This window comes from Pyxicephalus adspersus, chromosome Z, assembly GCF_032062135.1.
Source record: "Pyxicephalus adspersus chromosome Z, UCB_Pads_2.0, whole genome shotgun sequence".
NCBI classification, from domain to species: domain Eukaryota; kingdom Metazoa; phylum Chordata; class Amphibia; order Anura; family Pyxicephalidae; genus Pyxicephalus; species Pyxicephalus adspersus.
Genome location: NC_092871.1, coordinates 63,255,658 through 63,278,828, shown reverse-complemented (window position 1 = coordinate 63,278,828; position 23,171 = coordinate 63,255,658). Strand labels below are relative to the sequence as shown.

Here is a 23,171-nt window from a genome sequence, read left to right as displayed (position 1 = left end):
GTAATTATTAGTAAAAGAAAAATTAGTAATATTAGTTAAGAAACTCTACACGAAAGCACTATTCGAGAGGTGATTTGAAGTGACCTCTGACACAGACCCAACCCTGAGAGAGTACTGGAAAGATCACTTTAGTATCGTCCATTGCATAACTCTCATAGACAAAGCCTGGCAGGAAATTTCCTACAGAACAATGAACTTTTGGAAGAAATTGTGGCCAGAAGCAGTGACTGAAAGAACCTCTGAGCAAAGTTCTTTGGATAGATTTTTAGTAAAAGTGCAACCTAGAGATCCAGGTCCAAGTAGGGAAAAGAGACAGAGAGGAGAAAGAGAAAAAACACCAGAATTTCAGATTCCTGAAGTTTTAGTGGAAGCAGACTCTTCTTCAATACCATAACATCTCCTCTTCCTCTCTTCTCAGCACCATCCTAGTAGGCACTCGACTCTTCTCAGCAAGGTAAGGGTAAATTTTCATTTAATATATCTAATTGCATTTGCGTTTATGTATTTTAGTATTAAGCAGTGTTTATTTAATACAACCCCATCAATGCCAATAACAATAGGATTTTTTTTCATGGGAACGGATTAATCATTTTTCCTGTATTTCTTATGGGAAAAATTTGTTTGGTATAAGTCCAAGGATCTGGAACAGCTTAAGGTACCACTATGTATTGTGTATTGTTTGTTTTGCTTCATGTGAGTACATACACACACGTATATATATACACACACACACTTACACTTAAAAGAGAAATTATAGGAAGATATGGGCAAAGAGAATTTTTGGGGGGCAAATAGCTTAACATGCTTCAAATTGGAAAGATAGCCTGGCCTGTTTCTTCTTATGATTTCTAATATATTGGGTGATATTGGTTTTGGTTAAAGGAGGAATCCACCTTTAGGTGCTTCCACTACCTAACTGATGTGAGTAAGTCAATATATAGTGGGCCAAGGTCTAAAAAGCCATTAAAACCTGCATAACCACCCTGAAAGGCAAGAAAATATGTTTGGCACAAAGTGTATTTCTCCCTGTAAGTTTTAGATACTAGTACTATTTGTTTTATGTAAACACCTAAATATTGCATACAACCCAGTATTTATTGAGCAAAATTAAATTGAGCAACAACAGAACATCCGTTCATTTATAAGAGTGCTTGATTCTGCTTGTAAGCTTGTTATTCAATGTTGTGCTTGGCCACCTAAACCTCCTTCCATTACCATCAGGTGTGTTAAAATGAGTATGCAACTCAGCTGGACAACTAATTAACAACCTGTTTGAACAGCAAGTGGAAGTGTGTTTGTATACAATAAGGCTAAGATCAGGCAACACAATGAGAACAAACCTATAACACTTCTACAAATGAACAGAGTTGTTTGGCAGTAAATCAATATGAGTGCTGCAAATGTCAGACTAATAAAAATTAAAAAGCAAAAAAAAACAAAAAAAAAACATGACAATTTACTTATAAAAGGAATATGTACATAATACATTCAAATACCAATATGTGAAAAAAAATAGTAATAATGAAAATTCATATGTATTTATAAGCATTTCAATGTATTTTGACATGCACACATATACACACACACACGTAAAATCAATAAATGTTCCTTGATTCATGTGTTATAACATCTTTGGCAACAATCCTTTTTGCAAATATTTCATTTCTATAAAGCCAAACTAGAATTAAATTTGAATCAGATTGCAAATGCTTGGTGACATTTTTTTTACATTCATACTATTGTGTGATGACATAATATAAAGTGCTAATATAGCTTGATCTAAATTAGTTTGCAGTGTTGCAAGCAAACCAAAGTATCAAAACAGTGCAACAAATGTAACAATAAATGAATCAATTTTGTGAATGAGTATGTAACATAAAAATGTGGCACCTACCCAAAAGAAGAGGAAGCATTAAAGATTCTAATTGACCTGTAATGGACTGTAGATGCCAATTAATTGCTACGACCTCACTATTGACAGAGCTTAGCAGATCCTCTTGAATTGCGCAGCTGCAAACTAATCGGCTTAGTTGGCGTATTCTCGACCTCTATTGCTCATTTATCAAGGCAGGAATGTGGCTGACAAGTAACTGCGAGTGTACTAGCAATCGACTCTGACTTGTGGAAATATGCCTCATATATTGGCGTGTATATCAACGCAGCGAGCTTTCACGCACTTGCTTGTGAAATCAGGCCGATTGTGCTTCCACTGCAAAAAATATTATCACTAAAAGTTTTACTTTTTGCCACACATACATCTAAACACACACAGACATGCATGTTCTTGCACAAAGAATTTCTATTGGTTTGATTTGCTAGATTGGTTGTTTGTTTAACCTTGCAAATCTACATTTTGTATTATTATGTGTTCTGCTTTTCTATTTTTAAAAGAAAAAAAATTTTTTTTGCCTTTTGTTGAAGTAAATATATATGGGTCAAAATTGACCCGTAATACCATAGATGTTACTATAGTTAATATTAACATAGGAAAATTTAAAAAAAATATTTAGGAGTTGTGTTTTAACCTCCCAACCGTTAAGCCCGGCCTTGGTACGGACTAAAAAAAGTTGCAATTTTCGTTAACCCCAAACTTTTCTCCCTATATTAAAATCCTCACTTACCTGGTCCCGCTGTGCTCATCCAGCGTCGTGTTCGTGTTCCAGGGTCATCCTCCAGCGTCGATCTCCCTCTCCAGCGTCGTTCTCATTCCAGTGCCGGGTGCTCTCTGAAACAAGAAGCCTGCCGGCGGAGAAAAGAAAGCCGTCCCTGCGTGCGTGCGCGATGACGTCGGCGTGTGTGCGGGAAACTCAAATTGAAACTCAATCAAACATTTTGTATTGGATTGAATACAAACTCCTGTATCCAATCCAATACAAAATAATACAAAATAAATACAAAGTATGTAATTGGTAAATTCAAAATTCATTATATCTACTAGACCCCTATTCGGACATATTTCTGTAAGTTACAGGTCTACAATTTAAAAAAAATTTCATGAAAAACAGTGTAACACTTTTGGTACAGAAATCTAGACCTCAGTGTAACGCCCAGGTGGTTAATACCCCTCAGTAAGAGTCTGGTAACATAACAACCTTTTTATTTACTTATATAATTCTCTTGAGGTTCATTTTACTATTTACTTTATTGAAAATGAGAGGTATGCTTACAAAGAAAGGCCTAGGGGGGTCACACCAAAAATTAATAAAACCAATCTTTTCATGGAAAAGGAATCCCAACAAGGTAACCAAGAGGTGAGAAACAAATTGGATGAAAAATAATTGTTTTGAAGGTATTTTATGGCTGATTTAGGACAACCCGTTAACATCATGGATAGTAAGCTAGGTATATAGAAAGGTTAAGTGGTCAAATCCTGGCAGCCTGCCATCTGATTCCATGTGACGTCTCATAGCACGGCGACCAATTGAATAGGGCAAAAAGAGAACTTTGTATGGGAAAGGTTATTTTCTCCATTTTCTGCCTTATATTAAATGCCTGCTCATCCCCCAATGAAGGGTTAAGGTCAGGACTTCCTGTTGTAGGGTGACAACACTCTCTCCCTGTCTCCAAACCGTTTTGCATTGCCGGTGCCCTGTAATGCAGACTGCGAGTGCCACATTGTCACCATCGTAACATCATCCCTAAGAATGCTGCACACTCATCACTGGTATCTGTGGATAAAAGACTGAAGGAAATAAGCACTGAATACATCAAAAGATGAAATAAGAAAATATTCAATTCTTTAGGTCTCACAGTTCTTTTCGGGATGCTCGGGCCAGGAATTGGCTGTACAAATGGTTATCTCTATTAATTTGCCATGAAATCTCCTACACAAGTACTGCTGGGTTATCACTAAAAATTTCATGTTGGCAAGGGGAGAGTGAGGAAACATTTATTGCCTGGACTTTCAATAAAATAAAACGACACTTATCTTTACTTTAACCCCTCTAGCATTCTAATTCTGTTCTTATTTCTACGCAAAAAGCGTTACATTCTTTTGCATGGAAATTTATTTTACATTGTAGGCCTAAAATAAAATATTTAATAAATTCAATAAACTTTAAATAAAAAAAAAACACACAAAAATCTATTAAATAAAAAATAGTGAAAAGTAATATAACTGTACAGTAGCATGTATATTATATAATATATATTTAATTACATATAAAGATTTCTTTGTATTGGACTCAATACAGCTATTTAGTAATTAGAATCCAATACAAAAATATTTGAATTTCCCGCCGCTCCTTCCGGCCGTCCTGCCAAACTCCAGAGTTTGTCCCTGCAGTCGCCGGCTGAAGATAGGAGGAAAAAGACATGTCCCGAGGACCTGCAGGGACCAGCAGGATGCCGGGGGATGCCAACGGAACAAGGCGTTTTTTTTTTTTTAATGTTTTTAGCGATCCTGAGTGTGGCTCGGGATTAATGCTTTTTGCATGGAAAATCCACCCCGAGTCACACTCGGGATTCCTGTTAGGGGTGTTAAAAGAGCCTTTAATGTCTTCATCATACCATTTCAGTCAGTCCTGTTCCAGATTTCTTCTTTTTACCAGTGGGCTCCACCATCTTCCTCTGTCTTCTGCTCACTTCATCCAACCCAGGTGCCAGATCGGGTGACATTTTCAACTGAAAAAAATCTAAATGTGCATATTTTTTTATTTTTGGGAAAAGCCTCTTCTGTTTATGACCAATATTGGCCCAGAGCCTTGAGCCTGGGATACGTGATGAATGTTTACCATTTACCACTGCAGTTGTAAAGACAGGGAGAGGGGTCCTCCAACACATTTTTTGAGTATGTAACAAAAATAAACATTTTGTTATAATAAAGGCCCATCTACCCTTTTATATAATGTAAAAATAACACTTTAACATTGAGGAACCCCTAAAATAACCTTCCTCTTGGGGAACCCCTTCTATATTACTATATCCACAGCTTACAGTATACTAGTTTGGTGGTCAGTGGGAAAAATGCCTCTTACATTGCTGGCCAGTGGGAAAAATGACACCCTTACAGATAAGATACAGGCTAAAAGATCATTGGTGTCACTTACACTGACCGTAGATCCTAATTGCTCAAGAAACTCCTAGCAACCTCAGAAAGAATCCTAGTTGAAAAACCTTTATCGTTTGAAATCTGAACTTTTGGGTTCTTCTCTCTAATGGTAAATATGAATCTGTGAAAAAGCACAGGATTCGGGCTTGATTTATGCAGGGGAGAAATGTAGGGAACACCAAATGTCTCCATAAAGAGAACCTGACCCCTTCATTATGTTATCACATTAGGTTTGTATAATCACTTTTTGTGAATGTAAAAAAGTAAAAAATATAAAGTTCAATGAATACACAAGAAATACATTTAATGTTTTTTAGTGAAAATATAGTTTGCAAATCAAACCATACATTTATTTGGAAGGAATATTACAATGAGATAATTATCATGAGATGAGACTACAAACCATTCTATACATGGCAATTCGCTGCTAGGTTCATCCACATGGTAATCACACTCCTGGTAATTGGTTACATTTTCCCATGTGATGATTTTTGTGATCAAAATTTGGTTGAAAGTTTGTTATAAATAGCGAAAAAGGTCCAATTTTTCTAAAAAGTAATTGAAGATTAGAATATTTTAGCAAAACTCAATTTTATGGGTTCAGTGCAAATCCCTGGCAGGATTGCATCAGAAATAGGTCACAAATTCTATTGCAGTCCATGGCCTTTGTCCTAGTCAACTGACACTCAAGAGCCAATATTATGAAGGAATGGAAAACTCAGCCTTCTTTTATAAAAGAAATAGTGTGTGTATGTACCACAGCACCCATGTGATGGTATGTGTGTAAGCTTTTAAAATGGATAATTTTCTAATTTCTTTTTCATTTTGACATTAGTCTTTATTCTCCATAGCAGTGTCTATCTTTGTATGCTATTTTTTTAAACAAAGTTTTCGTCCTTTTTAAACTTCAGTGACGTTTGCAAAGCTTGGGAGGGTATAAATAACGTAGAGATAGTGGAGTTTGGTCTTAATGTTTGCTGCAGCGATTTTAGGATGTTCCATTACCACTAGAAGGTGCTTCTCTATTGGGTTTAGTGACCTCCACTTCATGACTAATATGTAATGGGCCTAAACCCTTGAGGTAGGTAATGTCACTGGAACCATCAACTGCCTTAGACAAAAGTAGTGTAGGGGGGAGGGTCATATACAATTAAAGGGGGGCCCCTAAATCGTTTAAGCTTACATTGACCAACAATCCAGAGTTTTGAAATGAGTTCCCTATGCAGGAAGTTTATTATGTTGAGAAATTCCACACTGCCTGGAATCTCTGTCCGAAGTCTCTGAGATAGATGTGTTCTTAATCTGATTCATTCTGTGAAGGATAAAGCTGATTAGTTGGTCATCAACGAGTACCTGTAGATGGCCGGCTGATTTGAATACCCGCCCAGCACTCGGCAGCTTTCATCCTCGGATGTACGGATCTCAGTGAGGCTGCTCTGTGCTCTGTGTCATCCATTCAAATGATTGCTGCCGTCCGAGCACACAGCTCAGCCTTCATGTGAAGGAGACACAGGCAGCCCCGCCCCCATCTCATAGTACGAGCTCGGATTTCTATTTAAAAAAAACTGCCTGTGAATGTATCCAGTGTGTGTAAAGTCTGCATGCCATTCTGCATCCTCACAGCTCTGTGTACAAACCTCCATATCAACTAAGCTGTATGTCACAATGACCTGTAATTTTCAGGGTGTACAGGGGACCATTATAGATACTAGTTATTACAATTTCAGCCCCCCAGCTTTAAAGAATTTCAAGATATGGGGGTCACAAATGTAAGTTATGAAAATTGAACTTTGGGGTTGCTGTTTCAGAGGAAAGTGCAACTAGGAGTCCTAAATTTGAACTCTGCCCACTAAATGTTATTGAGGTTAAGGTACAGGAAGGTTACAGTTACAGTCATGTGTAACAAGGAAGTGCATTTTGATGGACAGTTTTTTTTAATGTTGTAAAGATGCCATGGTGATGAAAGGTGATCGCCACACATGTCTCCCACTTCCACCTAAATTTTTGTTTCCCTGCACCTCTTAATTCTGGAGAAATTGGGGTTTGAGGTAAGATGCAGACAGATATGCGTCACAGAGCAGGCAGCACATTTTGCTAGGTAGAGATTTATGTTCTCATAACGCCATAGTAATTACATTTTAAAAAGGTTTAGCCACAAGTGTCCTCCACGTGTACCTTAAAAAATTCAAATTAATACAACCAATGGTTTAGGAGATCTGAAGGTTTTAAACACAGCGAGTTGTTAGGCTGCAGAATATGACAAGCAGCTTTTACACTCACATAGCTATCACACTGCGCTGCCGTTGACATTACATACTGCGGATAAATGTCACAAACTGTTTTTATATAAATATGGGCAGGAATAAGAGGGGGTCACCGTCTGTCTTGTCCCTATCTGATATCACATGCATGATGCTATTAAAGCATCGCCACATTTTTAACATTATATTAAGGAGTGACTTTCTCTGTTATGTAATGGAAAAATGTGCGTTTTTTGTTTTTACACTTTTGTGGAGAGGACCTCTCCCCTTCAGTCTTCACTTCCATTTTGGTAAACACCGAAGGGGAAATCCGCAGCCTCCTGGGATATTTGTGTCACATATCCCAAAAAGCTCTGCACTGCTCCTTGTGCGCATGCACCTTCAGAGGATTTCTTATAATGTAAAAAAAAACAAAAAAAAACAAAGAAGTGTTCAATCTAATGCATGCGCAGTGCAAGGCAGCATTGGACGTACAAGTGATAATTAGAGAAAAGGTGGAAGCTGAGCCAGTGTGGGCCTGCTGGGCTAATTTTGTAAAAGAATCAACTGAAAAAAAAAATGTTTTCACAAAAGTTCACTTTAACTAAATATAGACACAGGAGCACATCTGAAGGCTGAATTCACACTGGGAGTAAGGTTTCATTTGTCCATTCCTCATGCCAGGAACCACTGCTGCTTAAAAAACTTCTAGCTCTGAAAAAGCCCAGCACTTACCACCTGTTACCATTCCTAGGTGTCCAACACTTACTGCCTGTTACCAATCCTAGGTGCCTAGCACTTACCACCTATAGATAGATATACATAGAATAGAAAAATTGGATATACTAACGGGGCAGACAAAGACTAAGTTGTAACAAATAATTGGGAGAAGGTAGAACACTGAAATAATAGGAGGTTACTGGATACCCACGGCATAAACAAGTGGGAGCACTAAATTTGCTGTGTTTTGCCACACCCCCTTTTTTACCACCCGGCTACAGCTTCCTACCACCCGGCTGAAAAAAATTTCTGGGGAGAACACTGAACGGGATGCCATTGTTATAATATTATAGCGTAAAAAACATTATATTTTACACCATATATGAGAGTCAGGCAAACCCTCAAGTCATTGCCCCTGATTCATCAATAAAACGCGAAAGTACGCGCGACCAGCGAACACGGTTTCCCGCGGTCCGGAGTCGAGTGCGCTCGTACACTCGCCTCCTCACTGCCAGCCGGATTCCTGCCTTCATAATAATGAGCAATAGGGGGCGCGAATCTGCCAATTAAGGTGATTAGATTTCAGCTGCGCAAATAAGGAGGATCTTTTAAACTCAGTCGTGAGATCATAGCAATTAAGGCGATTAGATTACAGTTGCGCAAGTAAGGAGGATCTTTTAAGCTGTCAATCGTGATATCTACAGTTATTTAGAATCTTTAATGGTTCTTCCTTTGACTAAGTGATATATTTTTTCTACTTTTTGGATTGCTTTGAAACACTGCAAACTAATTGAAATCAAGCTGTATATATACTAGTAAAAACTTCATGAGATGCGCGGCTCCGGGCGCGAGCTTTTTCAGTTGCTGAATAGCGCGACGGCGTACGATTTCGGATTGCGAATACGAATGCGCGAGCGATCATCCGATTCTGCTTGATGAATCAGGGGCATTGCGTAATGTTGATTTTATGTTCAACATATAAAAGATTTTGAATAGCAAAAACTGCGTTCCCAAAGCATTTATCTCTTTTCACATAGGGAAACCATATTAACAATATACATAGAAAAGATGTAGCCACATAGTGGCGGTGTACTTACATTGCCCAAGAGAAAAAATGAAACCGAGATTGATATGTCCACTAGAAGAAGACTCCCGTGGTGTCCCCAAAGGATGCGGTCCACTAAAGCCGCAAAACGAAACTGCCACCTATTATACTTACCCATGCCAGGGTCCCACGCTAATCGGCGTCCCACGAGTAGACACGTCCGACGTAATGACGTCAGCGAGGGGAAGGCCGATATCTGGCATCCCAAAGTGGAGCGCACGCCGCGCTCTAAGCACTGCGGGAGGCGCCGAGCAGCACTAATCAGGATGCCGTGAATGTGCAGAGGGGGTGCAGCCAATAGGGGAGCAATATAACCAACACATAAATAAATAAACAAGAAGGGAAACAAGGAAAAGCAGGATAGAAGAAAACAGAAAAACAAAAGGTATAACAATGGAGACGAGAAAAATTTATTAAACATAGGGAAAGTAGGAGATACAAACATAAGAGGGGTTTTTTTGTGGGTATGAATATATAGATATCAAGAAAGGGATGGGGTATGGAGCTAGTAATAATGGAAACGTCCTCAGAGGTGGGAGATAAATATTACTGGCCTAAGTAGACAACCAGTCAGACCCATAAGGTGGAGGGTGGGGCAGGACTTGGGGAGACTTGAGGGCACTCTGAGGGGTCATGATTCCCCCGTGGGTCCCAAATAGGAATGCACTAATAATTAGCTAAAAAATATTATACTAGCACATAAACATTATTGCAAATAAATACAGTTTTGATGATAGAGGGTGGGGGAACACTTCTCATAGAAAAGGTTTAAACCTGAATATCATTTAGACCAGGGAAATATTTTGCCTTTATTTGATATATCCATCTTTTGGAGTCTGCCCTGTCAGCATCCCGTTACCATGAGCGATTCCCCTGTGCTATGCCACAATATATGTGTATATATACATATAAATCTATAGAAGCAAACAAGAACTTGTGTGTGTGCTTGTGACTTTTGTGGAAAAAATGTAGTTTGCTGGCAAAAGCGAGCTCTCGCCTGCCAGAGCTCTCTGGAATTTATCACCAGGCGGAAAAATATGCCTATTTCTCAGCAGCAGCTTCAAAGAAACCTTCCCTTAACTTTCAGGCAGTAATGTCCAGATTGTCTGATACAATGGTGCTGGAAAAAATGTCCGCTACTGTCAGCTGTCTATGTCAACTGTCCATGCCTAAATTCTATAAGGTTTGGACACCTTGGCTGGACCATCATGCCACCCCTGACTTGGATCACAGGCTCTTTAATTTATGATGAGATGCCACCCTCCCCTTTTTTGTTTATTCATTTTTGTTGTCCCTAATTTGGCTTTGTAGTATTTTTTTTTTTTTCAATTTATTTACACTACTGCAGGTTTCGAGTACACCCATTTGACCTGTATTTGTTTTGTTTCTCTGTTTTTGTTGAATTGATTACTTATGCTTTTTTATATTTTCTTTTTCTATGTATAATAATTGTTTTATTTTATAATTGTTATTTGTATGTTCTGAAAAATTCTAATAAAAATGTATTAAAATAAAAAATATGCTTTTTTCCCACCTAATATAAATGTTTGAAACATTTGAACAGCCCAAACATTTTTATTTAGGGATAAGTAAAAGATGTGTGCCATTAGAAAGAATGATTTTTTAGGGGAACAGTGACCTTTAATACAAGCTCGCCAGTGTCGAGCTACCGGAGATGCGCGGTTCGGAGCAAGCGAACATTTTAGCTGATAACTGCCGGGAGATTACGCCAGCGTATTTTCGCCTGATTAAATTTGGTTGATAAATACGTTTTTGGCGTCCAGATCGCGATTACGCACGCGCAAGCAAGTTTCTGATTTGGAATGATGAATCTGGCTGAATGAGTTATCAAACTGGGGAGGAGAGGGAATAGTGCCAGCAAAGAGAGTGCAGGGTGAATAATACATTTTAGATAATTGTGAACCATATGTGAGTAGAAAAAACAATGTAGCAAACTGAAGTCCATGAGACCAAGTACTGTGATATGTGTGTTAGTGAGGCTAATAGCCATTTATCCAAATCCCCACCTCTAGAGTTCAATTGGATATCTTTCGACGCCATAAATTTAATTGTTAGTATCATAAATATGTTCAAGTGCAATGTGACAAATCAAAGGGGTGATCTTTCTATTAGTAATCAGATATATGTGTTCTTATATTCTTTTTCGAAACTGGCCTTTAGTCTTCCCTTCATAATATCTGCCACATGTGCAGAAAGCTAAGTATATGACTCTATTAATAGCACAACTGACCAAGTGTCTCAATTTAGGATTAACATTTTGTGGAGGTTTTCCCTCAAAGAAATTGTCACAGGGATCGTATACCCATTTACACTGGGTACATGTTTCACACTTAGAGGTACCTCTATCTGTTTCAACAATTGCACTAGATGGTTGAAAGAGACTTTTCACCAAAATATTTACCAGAGGGGTTGCTTTTCTATGAACAGTTTGAGGTCTTTCTGATATGTGTTTTTTGATCTTAGGATCTCAGTGGCCAATTAATAGTGAATAGTGGCCAATATTTGGAGCAAATGTGTGTAATCCTCTCATGGAGCCTGTTTGTTGTGTTATCCTAATCTATGTTGCAACATTTCATAATATGCTTACCATTAAGCACAATAGTTGCTTTTGGTTTTTAAACTTTGAAAGTTTTAATGTGCATTTTGCAATTAATAGGTCAATGTTAATGTTATGTTATTGTGCCACGTTGTTTAAATGCAATAATATGTCTTTATTACCACCTTTAAATGTTTGTTCTGCATAAATATTAGCTAATACAGTTTTCCCTCCTTGACAGGCTCAAATTGCATGTTGGTTTAGTAAGTATTTTTAAAGGCAACATTTCTTGGCCCATTTTTAACTATTTTGGCTTTATATGGAAATGTGGGTTTACTTGTGTTTGGTGTTTGTGTTTAATTTTTTTCTTTTGTCGTGTCTGTGTGGTTTCTATTTTTTACTGTGACCTTTTTGAACCTTATTATTTTTGGATAAAACTTTATTGAAAAATGTTGTGGTTGTTGTTTGTCCATTTTTTAGGGTTTTTTATGTGATCGCTTTCATAATGTCCCAGGATCTTTGAACCTTGGGTAATCCAACAGACCTACAATTTAAAGAGTCAATTGTAATTGGTTTTATTCTGTTTTTTGTATGATTTGTTCAAAGGCTAAAAACAGCACAATTGTCCTAAAACTTAGTTGTTTGATGCGCATTGTTGTGCGTCAAACCCTCAGAAGTCTGCTGCACATTGTTATGTGCCAAAGCAGCCCTGCTATGTATGTGCAAATGCATAACGTACACACGTTTTCCACCTAGTGGAAGTTTCATATCTGCATTATCAACATGCCCACCTGTTGTTTTCCAAGGAGGACCTGTGCTACATTATTCGGGTAAGTAAGTTTGTTTGTTTTTTTGTTTCTTTTCTGGTTTTAGTTGCATGAGCATACATGTATGTTCATGCATACACATTTAAATGTGTGCGTGTGTGTGCACAATGCATGCATGTATTCACATTTAAGTGTCTGTGTGCACAATGCATGCATGCATACAAATTTGTGTGTGTGTGTGCACAATGCATGCATGCATACACTTTTAAATGTGTGCATGTGTGTATCCATATTGCATGCATGCATACACATTTAAATGTGTGTGTATGCATATTGCACGCATGCATACACATTTAAATGTGTGTGTGTATGCATATTGCATTATGCATACACATTTAAATGTATGTTAAGGCTCCTTCTAACAACTCATCTTCTTGAATCCTTCCAATTTCCTAATACCTTGTTTGGAACAACTAGAACTTTTTCAGGGTACACAGAGTTCCCTACTAGCTACTACTATACAAAATTTATTTGAGGTTGAGGTTGGTGCTGTTTATAAAGCAAGTGCATCTATGAGCCCAAAGGCGAAAATGCACATTTCTCTCCCCCCCGGTCCACTTACATAGTAAGGAAAATTGTGGTGGTGCCCCTAAATTTATAATTCCATTTCAAGGTTGTAAGTGTGCCTGGGGGGTGCTTTTTCCCTTAAGGACTCCTTGGCACACTTGCTTTGGAAAATGCATATCCAATGTTGGATTTTCACAAGTGTTTTAAATTTTGCTCCTCATATTTCAAAATGCTTGAAATCTGGTGGGCTGAGCTTTTTCAAATGTTTTGGGTCTATTAGCTATGAGGGTCCTCTGTGCCTGTACAAAGAGTTGTAAGGCTGCAGAATATTACATACAGCATTCCCACAGACAGCTATCACACTCTGCCATTGATGTCATTACACATACCTGCTGGGTGGATATATTTTGCCCCTTTTTTGTGTGTTTTTTTGTTTGGATAGAAGCCACAGCACAGCTAGAGAATAGGGAAGGGAGGGACAACCTGTGTCCCCATCTCATTCTAGCTGCAGCTGAATGCTATTGAATCCTATGCATGGATGATAGCTGAGAATGGAGCGCCCTTTCTATTGTCCTTTCAATTGATTCGAGCTGGGTAGAGGAGGTTTGGCAACCCGGGGGCTGGTGACAACTATGCACATGCACATATTTAGATTTGTGTGTATCTGATTAGGCAAAATATTCTTGATTCTACCCCACTAAGCTGAATCCTAGCTAGATCAATTGAAGAGTACTGGAGGACAGTGGAAGCCTTCTGGGAGAATGTCCTCTGGATAGATGGGACCACCATTCAGGTTTTTGGAAAGGCACATTATTCGACTGTCTAACATAGATGGATAGTGTGTTTGTTTATTATTTCTCCCCTTTTTTGTTGTTTTTCCAGTGTCACAAAAATACATAAACATGTGCTGCAGTTTCAGGCATAATGCAACAGTGCTAATATTTTTGGCCTATATTGTTTGTATGTATTTCTGGCACTTCTGCTTCACTCAAACTTAAACAGGATGCAGAGAGTTTACATCTGGGAGATCAATTCTTGTTTTCCAATGATCTAGCTATGATTTAGCTTAGTGGGGTGAAATCATGAAGATTCTTAATAATAGTATATACATACATATCTATACTACTGTCTCTGTATATCTATACATACACACTTTATTACCACTTCACAATTGCCAACAAACTATGTCAATTTGCACCAGAAAATCAATCAATCATCTGTTTGTTAGCTATATTTTTTAAGGTTTAAGAGGTGTTTGAAAAATAACTAATATTTGTTTTATCTTTTTCTTTAGACAACGCTTCTGTGGCGGTACGATCAGCAGCCATCTATTTATGCCAAGTGCTGGATTTTGGAGAGGCTGTTAGACAGGCTCTGGACCCCTGCAGGTACACGGCCAAGTGTGAGCCAAATACATCATGTTTGGAGTGACCTGAAGCAGAGGAGACCAGATTTCCTCTGCAAAGTGGGGGACCGCATCCTGTCTGGTAAGTATTGCATTTTGTCTTATCCTCTTATTCAGGGGCAGGTTTTTTAAAGCTTTTTGGGTTGGGGAAGGTAGTATTGTCTTCCCTTAGAACTGTTTATCACTTCCTCACCTTTGTGACCTTTATTAATTTAGGGTGTTTGTGTGTTTCTTTTTTTTATTACAGCCAACTCTCCATCACGCTGGTGGCTGCTGATCGTACAGCGGCCATCCAGGCAGTTGGCTGTGCCACAGGAGGTGGAAGAGGAGGAGTCCGCTGCTGAGGGCTGACCCGCCCCAGAGGGCTCGACCGCCGCTAAGAGCTCGACCGCCGCGGAGGGTGAGCCCCAATCTAAAGATGAAGGAGAGGAGGCAGCCGAGGTCAAAGACATTGCTGTAAGCTAACCTTACAATCACCTTTTGGTGAAAATGTTTAAAGAAAACACATTCACAAACTACTTTTACCAGTTTTAATTACCAATACAAAGATCGAGCATTTCTTGTAGCTTGACATGAGTTGTTCAGTTGTACAATAGACATGAGTTGTTCAGTTGTACCTTACTGGCAAATGTTTAGGCCAATTTTTGGACATAGCAAACCTACTTTTACCTATGGTGTTTTGTTTGAATCTACATCTATTGGAGCATCAATTTAGTTCCATTGCCATAATTCGCTTGGCCTCAGCAATCAGCTTTTTCTTGTTTTGATCGGTGTAAACAGCAAAACAATCAGTACTTGATGAGTTATAACTTGCATTCTATTACATAGAATACTATTACATTGGCTCAGTACTTTACCCTATAATTGTTTTTGTCTCCTTCCACATACACACCCAGTTCAAGATCGATAGAGGCAGCCAGCACTGAGGAGGTTCCATCCCTAGCGACATCGCAGACATCCTCCTGGTAAGTTTCTAGTTTAATTTGTTTGGTTTTTACAAGTACACTACTTTTCCTAAATGTTTTTCACAAACTCGTTCGGTTAATATATTCTTTGTTTTTTCTTCACCCACCAGGAAGTACACGGGATAGCCTGTATTGGCTTCACAGGAGGATGTCTGCCATGGAGCGTCTGCTAAGGATGGCCCCTCCTCGTGGTATGTCCGTTTGAAAAAAATGTGTTAAAATGTTTTTAAAAAATTTGTTAAATTTTATATTTTTTATATTTATATTTAAATGTTGTTTTTTTAACAAAAATCGATTGGGGGGGGGTGAATAAAACCCACCAAAAATTAGTAAAAAGCAAAAAGCAGGATTTTGTAATATATTAAAAAAAAAATCCACACATTTAAAAAGCTAAAAAGGTGAAGCCATGGAGCAGGGTGAAGCCAGGGAGCAGGATAGAACCAGGAACCAGTAAGGAGCCGGTGAACAGTAAGGAGCTGGGAAGCCTGCAGGAAGCCTGCAGCTGGGAAGCCTGCAGTTGGCCATGATGGAGCCCGGGGGGCCTGTAGGAGTCGGTGGCCATGATGGAGCCAGGGGGTCTGCAGGAGCTGGAGCTCTTAGGATTTTCCAACCCAAAATGTGAAGTACCTCCAGATTTACTTAAGATTGTTGGCCCAGGGATTCACCTAACAAGTTACAGAGATGGTTAGCTCAGAACATACAATCAGGCAGAAATTGGAGTCTATTTTAAATATTTACCTCAATAAGCAGGCACACATTCCCAAAGTAAGGGCAGCACCTTACAATTTAAAATACAATTTAAAAAAAATTAAAAAAAAAACAATTTAAATCTACAATTTAAAAAAAAAAAAAAAAAAAAAAAAAAAAACAAAGATAGAAGGTTATTATTTAGCTTTTGGAAGGCTGAACACAGACACAAACCAAAATACCTGGATTCTCCTCCAGGTCTCTTTGCAGTGGCTCAACAACCTCCCTAGAATGTGGATCTGTTAAATTAACCACAATAAAATACACAGAGTGAGCTTGACTATAAAAGATCATTTGTATTGATCAGTTGTCCACAATAAAAACAAAACAAAAAACATAACACTGCCAGACAAACAAATGCATGAAATTTAACATGTGGGGGAGCGGAAATATTAAACATATGACTATGGTTTTAAACATGATTATTGACAGCTGCACAATGTCAAACAAGATATACCAAAGGGTTCATCTTACCAGGAAAAAGGCCAGTTTTACATGCAAAGTGACATCCTCCTCATCCTCATCACTCTGAGGAGAGAGGGCAGGAGGGGACTGCTGCGTCTCAGGGCGTACTATTGTCAAAAATTAGAAATACATAAATTGTTGATGCCATTAAAGAGAATGCAAAAATACACTAAACAGGTCATCTTACAAAAATGATCTCACATTTTCCTCAAACAAAACTTAAAAAGTAAAAACACAATACAATTTCAACCTAAATTCAAATTACTTAACTGTTGCAATCCCAAAAAATAGCCTTAAAAAAAAATAAACATTGGTAATTAGGTAATGTAAAAAGATTGAATTGCATGGTTTCCAAACATCGGAGTCATCCCGGTAGTCCACCCCTACCACCGTTTCTGGTCCAATGAATAGCAACGCGGATCTTTCATACTCCCTGGGACACTGCACAAGGTGTTGAGGATATGTCCCACACCCATGTGGCAATTTGGGCCCCTAAATGACAGGAAATCTCAATGTACAAGTAGTACGTGTTGCCAACAGGAGAATCATGAGTGCACGCACAGGTTTACCAGGATCATGCCATATCCTGCATCGGACAGCTCTCTACCAGAAACTCAACTCTGGGCAAATGCCTGAGGGCTGGTTATTAGGTCATGTATAATGTCATTACTATAATACAACTAACAGTAGTTAAATACTAAAGACACCTATTATGTTGCTAAGTAGTTGAAGTTGTACACCTCAAAGTCCCCTTGCATTGTCAGAATGAAAAGCTATTACCTAGATTGTATATATGTATTATTTTGTGCTAGAAAATAATTTAGAAAATAGTTTATACCTATTTTACAATATTGTGACCATGGGGGAACCCCTAAAGCCCTACTATAATTACTATGTCTACAGATCACAGTACGTCAATGTGGTAGTCAGTAGTAACAATGGCTCCTAACAACCAAAAAGCACTAAACTGAGCTGAGAGCACAACCCTTAGCAACCTTTGTAGGAAACTCTAGGGTTACACTGCACCCACAGAACACTTACTTGTCTTTTAACAGGTGACAAAGAATATGGGCAGCTTCCATGGCTCATGATAGCTGTGCCTCACCCCCCTGACAGAAGCAGAGCATAATTACAACAAGGCTCTGCATAAAACAGTGGGGGGTTGTGGAGCAACCAGACTGCTAAAAGCACGGTTTCTGTGCTTGGCGCGGCCTGGTGATGAACTCTTCTGTTCACCCTGGAAATCCGCCCAAGTCATCATGACATGCTGTGTACTGCACCTGTGCGTACACAATGGGGATACCTGGGACATCCCAGAGGAACCAGAGCCAGAGGTGCACCAACATCCCGCCTCCAGCTCCCAAACCACATCAGAGGGACGTCGAGTCAGGGATGAATGATTGCAAACGTCTTTGCGAGTTAGTATTTACATATGTTTACAATTTATGCATTACATATTTCAGCACATCATGTTTGGGTTACAAACAAACCTGGGAGTTTAAGTCATAGCAAGCACACTTTATTCCTTTGGGAAATAAAATTGCAGACATATATGTGTGAGAAATAGGCTTTTATGTTACACTTTACAAAAACACATTGACAAAATGGGGCAGAGTGCATTTTAGTGCAGATTTGGGCAAGCATTGCTTATGCAGCCAGAAAAGCAAGAAAAGTTCAACCCAGCACCATCTAGTTGCCAACAAAACACGATTTAACATGCTGCCTAACACATCCTAATAATGTAATCAATTTTTTAACAGGACGATAACATCCCTCATAACAAGCCTCTGGAATGTCACATTACAGACTACTGTACATTCATGGATGATATTGCTTCCGGTTAAATGAGGAATCCACCTTTATGTGCTTCCACTACCAAGCTGATGTGAGGAAGTGAATATATAGAGGGCCAAGGTCTAAAATGGCATTTAAACCTTCATAAAATCCTGGAAAGCTGTCAAAACAATAAAATCTGTTTTGCAAGTAAATTTGTCCCTGGAAGTTTTCTATACTAATACTATTTGAATCACGTAAACACCTAAATAATGCATACAATCTGGTATTTAACCACCCGACCGTTAAGCCCGACCTTGGTACGGGCTTTAAAAAGTTACAATTATCGATAAACCCGAACTTTTCTCACTGTATGAAAATACAGTGAGAAAAGTTCGGGTGTATCAATCACTTACCTGGTCGTCCATCGGTCGTGTTCCAGCGTCGTCCTCCAGCGTCGGGTGTCCTCTCCGGGAAGAAGAAGCCGGCTGGCTTCTTCTTCTAAGCCGGCCGGCTTCTTCTAAGGCTTCTTCTCCCTCCATGCGTGATGACGTCGGCGCGTGTCCGGGAAATTCAAACTGAAACTCATTCATTCATTTTGTATTGGATTGAATACAAACTCCTGTATCCAATCCAATACAAAATAATTAAAAATAAATACAAAGTATGTAATTGGTAAATTCAAACTCTCATTTTGTATTGGATTGAATACAAAGTCCTGTATCCAATCCAATACAAAATAATAGAAAATATATTTATGTGGTTTTGTCTATAGGTATGTGGCGGACACTAGGGAGGTGTTTTAGAAAAATATATTACTATACAGTATACCGAATTATCGCATTTTCAGTATTTTTCATTTATTTATGTATTCTTGTTTAAGCTGATTTTTTGTGTCTTTTATTTAATTTTATTAAAAGTAATTTTTTTTTTTACATGATTGTGTGTTTCAAACATTTTTTATATTCATGATATCTACTAGAACCCTTGTTCGGACATATTTCTGTAAGTTACAGGACTACAATTTAAAAAAAAAATAATTTCATGAAAAACAGTGTAACGCTTTTGGAACAGAAATCTAGACCTCAGTGTAACGCCCAGGTGGTTAAGAGTGCTTGACCCTGCTTGTGAGCTTGTCAATCAATGTGGTTTGATGTTGTGCTTGGCAACCTGGACTTCCTTTCATCACCATTAGGTGTGTTGGAATGAGTATGCAACTGAGTTGGACAGCTAAATGACACCCTTTTTGGCCAGGGAGTGGAAGTGTGCTTGTATACAATAGGGCTAAGATCAGGCAGCACCGCACAATGAGAACAAAACTATAACAATACTACAAATGAACAGAGAAGTTGTGTAGAACAGTCGCAGCAAATCAACGTGAGTGAAGTTTATTAATGTAAAACCAAAGCTTATTACAAAATGTCAGGTGATGAAAAAAAAGGGCAAATAAATAAAAACCAGGACAAACTAGTCATAAAAGTAATATGTACATAATACATTCAAATACCAATATATGACAATGGGACTTTGAGAATGGGACAAAGGCAATGAGGGGGGTCAAGTAGCAGTTTGTAGTGGAAACCATGCATACATTTGTACTAATTAATTGGGGATACATTGTCCAAACATTACTGAAGAATTGCTAAACAACAGAAACCATAATTATAAACCATGCACAAAAACATTGTAGCAACAGATGAAGCTAGCAATTAGAAAACCAACTAAAAGTCACATTAATTCATACTGGACAAGCAAACTTCCTTGATTAATCCCCCCCCCCCCCCAAATGAATATGTATCTGGATACATTTAAATGTATTTTGACATACACAACTGAAATCACTAAATGTTCCTTGATACATGTATTAGAACATATTTGCCAACAATCCTTTATTCATATATTGGATTTCTCTAAAGCCAAACTTGAATGAAATTTAAAGCAGATACCAAATTGTCAATCGCATTCATCTTGATATAAATTAGTTTACAGTGTTGCAAACAAAGAAAAAACTAGCAAAACAACAACTGCAACAATTCCAAGTATAAATGAAGACATTTTGTGAATTAGAATAATGTAACATAAAAAAATGTAGCACTTACAAAGAAAAAGTCAAGCAGTCAAGATTAAATATCACTTGTAATAGACTGTAGATGCGCACTGAACAGGGAGCTGATGTGCGCTAATTAATTGCTATGACTTCACCAGTGCCAGCTTAACTGATCCTCCTGAATCGCACAGCTGGAAATTAATCACCTTTATTGGCATATTCTTGGGTAAGTGGTTTGCACTCTACTCTCTTCAAATCACAGTATGTCCAAATTGATATTGGTCTTACTTTCAAATCACTTACAAGTAGCACTTCGGTATCACAAGGCTCTTAATGCGGTAGCCCCAGCAATTATACTAAGTAAGTTTTGTTTGGTTTCTTTTCTTTTCTTTTTTTTTTCCCTTTATTAATTGTAAACATCAGTCTATTGTTCAGTCAATGCATATATATGGATCGAAAATACTGTGTATTGTCTAAGGTCTCCCCTTGCCCCTAAGGAAGCCCGGTTCGGGCGAAATGCTTCGGGTGGGACACCTTACCGCCATCGCTAACCTAGTATGATACTTAACTCAATTGCTATTTTTTTGCAAAACTAGTGGTTAAATGTTAGCTTAGTGATTCATTTATAGAGACACAGCTCCTAATCTTTTCAATTATGTTGTTGGAACAATAAAATTTTGTGTTTTTAAATTTAACTCTGGTTGCCCTTCAAAAGCCTGGCTTTCCCTCCCTCCTCTTCTTCTCCTCTTCCCACAGATACACCATATGTAATCACAGGCTGGGCAAATTATGATTATCCATTGGGGCTTTTCTTTTGGGTGGAACAAACTCGATCTTTTTACTAATTTTTGGGTGGTGAATCCAGAAATGACCCAATTTTTTTTGCTATCACACACAGTTTTCAATACAGGGTACCCTCTATTTTTGTCAAAAAACATAAAAATTTTACATACAATGAAAAAATAATGAAATAATAACTTGAATGTACTATTTAAATTTCTTTGTTCATACAAGGGATTTTTTGTTACTTTACAACATTTTTTTTGCAGTAAAACATTTGTAAATCAATCTTTTGGTTAAGGTAAAAATTTACGCCTAAAGCTTTTCCTGAAGTGTTCAGTGTTAGGACAATCCCGCCGGATGTCAGCGAGTCAATAGTCAGCCATCATAGGTACATCCCATCTACCCTAATTAGGGATGAGTGAACGAGATTTTTAAGTTCGATATTGCGGAGAATCGGGCCTTTCACGCTTACCGAACATTTAAGCAAGAATGGCCTTGTGATTCCCCATGAACAAGAGAAAAAGCAGAGGCCGGGAATGCCCAATATACTGGGAGCGAATCATTTGCTCCAAAGGATGCACAGCAAGGCCCAGCACCCCCAATCAGGAGAGATCTGAGCACAGGCAGGGGTTAGTCACTCCACTTGTGTTCTGTGTGAAGGATAGAAGCAGGGAGAGACCTGGATTGTGACAGGGACAGGTAAGGAGCCTTATATGTACATGTATGTGTATATGTACAGAGATAGCAGTTTTTGATGCTACCTGGTCCTATGTACCAAAGAAGCCAGTTTAAAACAGAAAAATGTATGTCCTACTCTAAAAAAAAAAGGTATTTTGGTGTTTGATTTCCAAACAAGGGTGCAATATTATTAACAAATAATAATATAAATTAAATGCAGATATTATAAAAAAAATAATTATTTACAATTTTAGTAGACATCCCGGGTGTGGTAGATTTTGAAGCAGGGTTCCCCACAAAGTCCAACATCACAGTCAGGACAGTAGAACCTGGTTTCTTTACGTTTCTTTCTTCCTCTGTCATCGGCATTTGAGCAGCAAACCACGCACATTGACGTTTACAACGGTGGAAGCACGACGTCCAGGTCTATTCATAGCCACTGATGGTGTTTGGTGGTTCTTGACTATAAAATCGGAAACTTGCAAAATGAAGTCTGAATGATTCACAGGCCTCTGACTATTTTCTTTTTGTACAGAATGTAGGCATTCCATAGGCAGTGCTCAACTAGATGCCTGAAAATCTTTTTGTAGTACTTCCTTTCCTTTGCTGTTTCCTCATCGCTGGGTAGAATGTCATGATGCAATGGGGATGTCCCCGCCCAGCTCATTCACATCACCCGGAGGCTGCGAGCATCACATTACCTGGGTGACGTGATAGGTGTGAGGGGTTACGTTCAGAATCGTCTTTGCTGGGGTTAAAGGACACTTGTCTGGTTCATCCAACTCAGATCACACAACGAGGTATAAGTGTTAGGCTGACTTGTAGCCAGGTTTATTGAAGGTTGCAGATAAAATAACACAACAGCAAAAAAAAAACCTTGTCTATCAGGCACTTACTATACATGAGACGTCCATGGAGGGCTTCTCCCTGCCAGCTCAAAACCAAGCATCCAGCAACCTTTTACTCACTTTTGAGCTCATTCCCACAGACCGACTTGAGCTCACTCACACAGATCGACTTTCTGTGTCCCCAGGCAGAGAGCTCCCTCACACAGACCACCTGTCTGTGTCCCCAAGCAGAGAGCTCCCTCAATACAGACCACCTGTCTGTGTCCCCAAGCAGAGAGCTCACTCACACAGACCACCTGTCTGTGTCCCCAAGCAGGGAGCTCACACAGACCACCTGTCTATGTCCCCAGGCAGAGAGCGACTGACTGAGCTCCTGGCTCTGTTATATCCCCACCCTCAGTGCGGCTTCATTAACCTCCCTAGCGGTAATCCCGAGTGTGACTCGGGGTGGCTT

General features: G+C 38.7%; 1 long non-coding RNA gene across 1 annotated transcript; it reads left to right on the top strand.

Annotated features, from left to right (window-relative positions):
• The first annotated feature begins 9,140 nt into the window (after positions 1 to 9,140).
• Positions 9,141 to 20,023, top strand: LOC140344147 (uncharacterized). The gene is made up of 5 exons (XR_011923498.1): positions 9,141 to 9,500; positions 14,301 to 14,493; positions 14,659 to 15,376; positions 15,487 to 15,567; positions 18,349 to 20,023. It is a non-coding gene; the product is annotated as an uncharacterized lncRNA (long non-coding RNA).
• The last annotated feature ends 3,148 nt before the right edge of the window (positions 20,024 to 23,171 follow it).